Genomic DNA, 6,347 nt, shown 5'->3' on the forward strand with positions numbered 1-6,347 from the left:
TTTATTGGCTCATGTTTTGTCCAATAGTTCTTTCAAAACTTCTAAGCAAGATATCAGTGTCTCGTTGGGCCATTATTTATTTGCTGAATTTCAGATTTAATGTATGTATTACGTGTCCAGCTATTTAATAGATATTTCACTGATGTCATTTAAAAAAAATAGTTGCAGATTTAAATGTAATCACCAGAGTGATCATAGAAATTCTATGTTTTCTTTCATAAAGAAAACTAATCAAAATATATGTATTGGATCAAATAATGTGGATGCCATATTTTAAATAAGGAATTTTATCATAGGAAACTAGAGAAGGGGGAGGTCTAATACACACTCTAGCAAGAAGGATGCAACTTAAAGCAGAGTCACATGCCTCCCTTCAGTAAAGAAAGATGCTATTCTCTTCTTCATCTGTGGAACTGAAATTGTGGAACACATGCCAGGTATATCTGAAATGGCTGCCAGTCGCGCAGGTGTAATTTTATCTGAGACATTTGAAGCCTAAAGTTGTTTGAATAAAAGCAAATATAGGAGAGTCTCAGAAAGGACTGTAGTTTCGAAGGCAGGAACGACTGATGTCTACAACTGCCCCTGAATGCTCAACCTCCAAGGAGCGGAAGGTTTTAAGTGGAATCATGTAATTTAAATTCTTAGCTTTCAATTGCTTTTGTCAGCCAATACTGGTAGGTGGTTGGTTTGTTTTTAAACCACCAGCATACTTGAACACATGTTACTGAAAACTTCACTAAAGTTCAAGATGCTTGAAAAGAAGTAGTATCGGGTTGGTCATTGTTTTTGTTGCATGTCTGGAAGCCTTCCCTACTCGCCTCCCTTGTTCCCATCCACTTCATTTTCTCTTTTGACATTCCTCTGGTTTGACTGTACAGTGGAACGATCATGTTAATTTTCATTTGCCTCCCTGGCTGCTGTAAGCAACTTCTCAGTAAGTTTCAGCCCGGCCTGTGACAATCTCACCAAATAAAAATTTGGTGGAAGTGGCCCACCTTCCCTGTTTCTTACAGGCTAGAAGAAAGGAGGATGGAAGGTAGACAAACCCCCAGCCTTACTGTGTGTAGGTACACCCCAGAGCAGCTCTCCACTTTGATTCTATACAATCCCTGCATGCTTTAGATGAGGTGCAGCCCAGGACTCTCTACGTGGGACACAGCTTTGAGTTGAGAGTGACAAGTTCTTGAAATCGTCACTGTTAACTTGCACTGCAATGGAGCAATAATCACATGCTAAAGGGTCTGTTTGATTTCTTTTGGGAACAAATTGTTGAAATGATTTTTCCCAAAGTCAGTTGAAGTTAGTTGGCTAGACTTGTGGATGGGAGAGAATGCAGCCTTTTCCTCGAAAATGGCAAATCAATTGTGTTCTCTTTAGTCAACCAAAGATTCCTGTTGAGGAATGTGAATGGAGAATGTAGTACATGCATCCTCATGCTTTCTTCCATGGTGTTAACTCAAGCCCTCCTAATTATGACATCCAAAGAATACTGAGAAGTGACAGTAGGTATTTGGCATGAGCAAATTCTGTTTCCTTTGCCAAGAACTGTCAGAACTGGAGTTATTCTCAATAAAGGTGAGGGAAATACACCGTTGCTTTGGCTTCTTTCTGGTGCCCAACAATTTATCCACAGGATGAAAGCAGGAAGGCATGTCCCACGGGTTCTTGAGTGTTCGCCAGGAGGCCATAAGGCCTGCAAGCTTTTACTTTCAAAAGGGACATGTTTAACAGCCTTTGCTATGGGATAGAAACCAAGGGCCAGGCCCACTCCATGTAGGAAAAAAGTGAACTCCGTCTGCTGGCCATTACTGGAGTTGACTGAGTAAGGAGGTCGTGAGACCTCAGAAAACAATAGTGTGAGAACAGTCTCCAGGGCTGTAAACAAGGAAAAGGAGGGGAAAACATAAAGTCAATCTTAGCAATTCTTGCAATACCTCTTCTTTGCAGACTATTGGATTTATGTTATTGCACTCTTGGTGTTATCTATCTTATGTATCTGATAGTTTTTATGGATTGTTTTGAGTTGTAAACTCCTGTACACTTTATTAAAATGGACCTAATTAATTTATTTACACCGTGTTTTATTTGTTAAATCCGGCCTTCCTAGGATGAAAGGAGTCCCTGTGTCACTTAATAGAAAAATCTAGTAATACATTTTTACTATGCTTGAAGAGTCCAGCATCAACGTAAAGAGGGAAATCTTAGAGGGAAAAAATGAGCCCAAGTTTTTTTAAAGATTTATTTTTATTATTTTTTCATTGGAAAGGTGGATATACAGAGAGGAGAGACAGAGAGGAAGATCTTCCGTCCGATGATTCACTCCCCAAGTGAGCGCAACGGGCCGATACTAAGCCGATCCGAAGCCAGGAGACTCTTGGCGGGTCTCCCACTCAGGTGCAGGTTCCCAAAGCTTTGGGCCGTCCTCGACTGCTTTCCCAGGCCACAGGCAGGGAGCTGGAAGGGAAGCGGGGCTGCCGGGATTAGAACCGGCGCCCATATGGGATCCCGGGGGTGCAAGGCGAGGACCTTTAACCACTTGCGCCACCGCGCCGGGCCCAAGCCCAAGTTTTTAAGAATCCATAGGGTGAAAGAATCTGTCAGTCCATTTGAAATCTGTAGCCCAGAGCCAATACTGTAATGTAGCAGGCAAAGCTGCCACCTGTGACAGCATTGTCCCATGTGAGTACCACTTGGGTCAGTCCCAGCTGCTCCACTTGTGATCCAGCTTCCTGCTAATCTTCCTGGAAAACTGGTGGAGGTGGCTTAAGTGCTTGGGCCCCTGCACCCACAGGGAAGACCCATATAGAGTTCCAAGCTCCTGGCTTCAGACTGACCCAGTTCTGGTCATTTCAGGAGTGAACCAGTAGGTGGAAGTTTGGTCTCTCTTCTCTGTAACTCTGCCTTTCTATTAAAAATAAATAAATCTTTAAACAAAGAGGAATCTGAAAAATGGTAACAGAGGCCTGGGGCTGAGACAACCGTGACAGGGGAATCCAGGAATAAAGAGTGGAATTCAGTTAGTGTTGGTTTCTTAGCAGGGACAGACAGTGGGACAGTACCTTTGCAATGTGAGGATACCAGCAGGGGAACAGCAGTAGTTGGGTTACGGTGAAGTGCTCCAGCGGAGAGGCTGAGCCTGGGTAAGGACAAAGCCTCTTCTGCTATAGGAGGGAGGAAGAACTTCTCTACTTCCTTAGGGGGGTGTGGCAGGGGAGGGAGACTGAATTATACTGACAAAGATTAGTAAAAGATGCATGCATGTGCAAACATGAAAGCTCACAGAAAAAATGGGGCCTGGAGAAATGGGCAGGATTTGTATTTTTTGGGACCAACACCATGGCACAGTGAGTTAAACCACCTTCTGCAACACCAGCCAGCTGCTCCATTTCTGATCCAGCTCCCTGCAGATGTGCCTGGAAAAGCAGCAAAGATGGCCCCAGTGTTTGGGCCCCTCATCCATCTGGGAGACCTGTTTTCTCACTTCAGACTGGCCCAGTATCAGCTACTGGGACCAGCAGACAGAATCAATCTCTCCCTCTCCTTTTCCTTATCTCCCTATCTTTCAAATAATGTAAGTCAAAAAATTACTTGGGTATGTCTCAATAAAGGAAGGAGCAGGACAATGTGGTGATATGACTTTTAAGAAAGATCAACAGGTCCATAGAGGAGATATAGGATCATCTTTGTGAAAATATTTGTTGAGGTTGTTTCTTCTTTCAATTTGTATTTTCATTATATGTGAAAAGCAGAGATAAAGCTATCTTCCATATGCTAGTTCATCTCCAAATGCCCACAGCAGCTGGGGCTGGCCAAGCTCAAGCCAGGAGCTTGGAATTCTGCCTGGGTCTCCCACATGGGTGGCAGGGAGGCCGGCTAGAGCAGAACTTACTCAGCTCCGCCCTTCCCATCCTGACAAGCATCCAGCTCCCAGCCAGTGTGGAGGCAGGATCTGGGAGGCTGGACCATAACTGCAGAAGAACCCCCTGCTGCCCTGCTGGGGAAGTCCCAGCTGCTGCATGCTCAGCAGAGCTCACTATGACCCATCTGCAACTGTCCTGGGAAGGTGGAAGTATGCAGCAGCTAGCAGTACCAACATAGAACACTGACCTGGGCACAAACTGACATGTCATGGGCTAAAAGGGGGACTTGCCAGAACTGCAGACTCGGTGCAGATCAAAGAGCCTGTGCCAAGGGGAAACTATCAGGCCTCTCAACCTCAAGAAAGCACCTGTTCGTTTCCCCCAATAAACCCTGTCTGAGCTGGTACTCTCTGCAAGTGAACCAAAGAACCTGAGGTTGATAGCAACAGATTCGGCTATTTGCACCATTGTTGCTGCTTCTTGGGTGTGCATTAGCAGGAAGCTGGATCAAAAGTCATTGGGCCTGGAGCCCAGGCACTCCGATACCGGAAGCAGGCATCCCAAGCAGAGACAAAACCACTGGACCAAACACCAACTCCTGGTTCTTGCCCTGATACTGACTTCTGCCTGGTGATCACTGGCAGCCCTCCCCAGCTATGAAAGACAGTTGGATTCTTTGAGGGGACTAGGAGAGGTCAGGGAGGGTGGGGAGGAAGTCTTCCTGGATCAATGTTCTGGATTCCTGCAGCACACAGAAGTGTCTACAATCGTGCAGGTGTGGGTAACTCCCTCCCCAAGCCCACGACACCACCGCTACACCACAGCCCCTAATCTGTTTCTCTGTCCTCTCTACCTTGAAACTTGCCTCAATTCTCACAAGCCCATCTCTCAAATCTACAGTCTAAGTTCTATTGCAAATAGTGTATGCTTTGTTCCCCAGAATTCTTTTATTATAAAAATGTTTGGGGCTTTTAAAGACATTAGGCCTAAAAATTTGAATAAAATTGAATTTAAGCTTACTTTGGTGCAACCATTTTTGAAATCATTTTGGTTCTTGCTGACTTCAGCCCTTTTCTGTCTGGGAAACCAACCTTTGCTGTACTCAGCCCACTAGAACACTCGTCCTGAGGGGTGGGATGAAGTGTTGCCCAATTCTAGAATGAAAAATAAAGCCAAGGTCATCCTCTGCCCTGTGGTGCTGCCATCCCATATGGGTGCCAGTTCGTGGCCTGGCTGTTCCACTTCCCATCCAGCTCCCTGCTTGTGGCCTGGGAAAGCAGCAGAGGACGGCCCAAAGCCTTGGGACCCTGTACCCACGTGGGAGATCTGGAAGAAGCTCCTGACTCCTGATAAGCTCAACTCTGGCCATGGCAGCCATTTGGGGTGTGAAACAGCAGATGGAAGACCTTTTCTTTGTCTCTCTCTCTTCCTACCTGTCTCCCGCTCTCTCTCTCTCTCTCTCTCTGAAATATGTCTTTCAAATAAAAATAAAAATCTTGAAAAAGGAAGTATCTGCAAGCTACATTGATGTCATTGTTTCCCTTTACACTGAAGGAAGAACAAGAAAGTGGTTGAGGATGTGGGGCAAGGCAGTATCTTGAGAAGAAATCTCTAGAAAAATCAGGAAAGACTGTGTACCAGGGTCCATTCCTGCTTGGGAACATCACACTTTATACTTGATACACAGCCTAGAATAAAGACAAAGGTCTAGAACTGAAGTGGAGCCAGTGATTGGAAGCTGACCCACCAACTGCCCTCAGTAAACTCGACACACGGGGTGTGCAGGCGCAGGCCAGACCACGAGGGCCTGTTTACTCTAGAAATCAAGACTGAGGTATACAAAGCTTCAGGCACAGCGGTTCTCACAGCGTTCTCTGCGTCACAGTCTATCAGCAGGACTTGTTAACAGTTCACAGCCTCTTCTATAGAGATTTAAAGTCAGCGCTTCTGAGTAAGGCTGAAAATGAATCAATCTTTATGTTTAGTCCATACTTAATAACACACCTAACTACCATTATCCTAGGAAACATTGGCTGTATCCCTGGAAGATTCTGGAAGCGTAGTTCATGGGCTTTTGTACTTTGCTTTGGAATCCAGTAAAATATTCATGTCTATCCGGCGAAAGGCTGTTTAACACAAGCAAGCCCAGTCCACAGGATTAGCAGCCACGCCGGTGCAGCCCCCATGGGAGGCGAGCAGGAGAAAGGAGTAAAAGTTTCAGGAGAGATGTTTTGCAGAATTCCGGTGACCTGCCACCGAGTGGGGTGTGGAGAGGAGCAGGGTCCCTTAGAGGGAACGGGGCACTCGGGCAGCGGAACAAGTACTAGAGAGAAACCCGGCTAGAAGAAAAGGAAAGTACGACTCTTCACGCACGTGCGGAGCACGGCGAGGCCCACCGAAAGCGTCTTCTCAAGCCGAGCACAGATGCTTTTCCCTTCCTTTCTCTCTTCCAGTTCCCCTTTCCCCTTCTCAGGCTCAGGACGG

The sequence above is a fragment of the Ochotona curzoniae genome, unplaced genomic scaffold, assembly GCF_017591425.1.
Source record: "Ochotona curzoniae isolate NIBS_2020 unplaced genomic scaffold, NIBS_Ocur_1.0 contig_883, whole genome shotgun sequence".
NCBI classification, from domain to species: Eukaryota; Metazoa; Chordata; class Mammalia; order Lagomorpha; family Ochotonidae; genus Ochotona; species Ochotona curzoniae.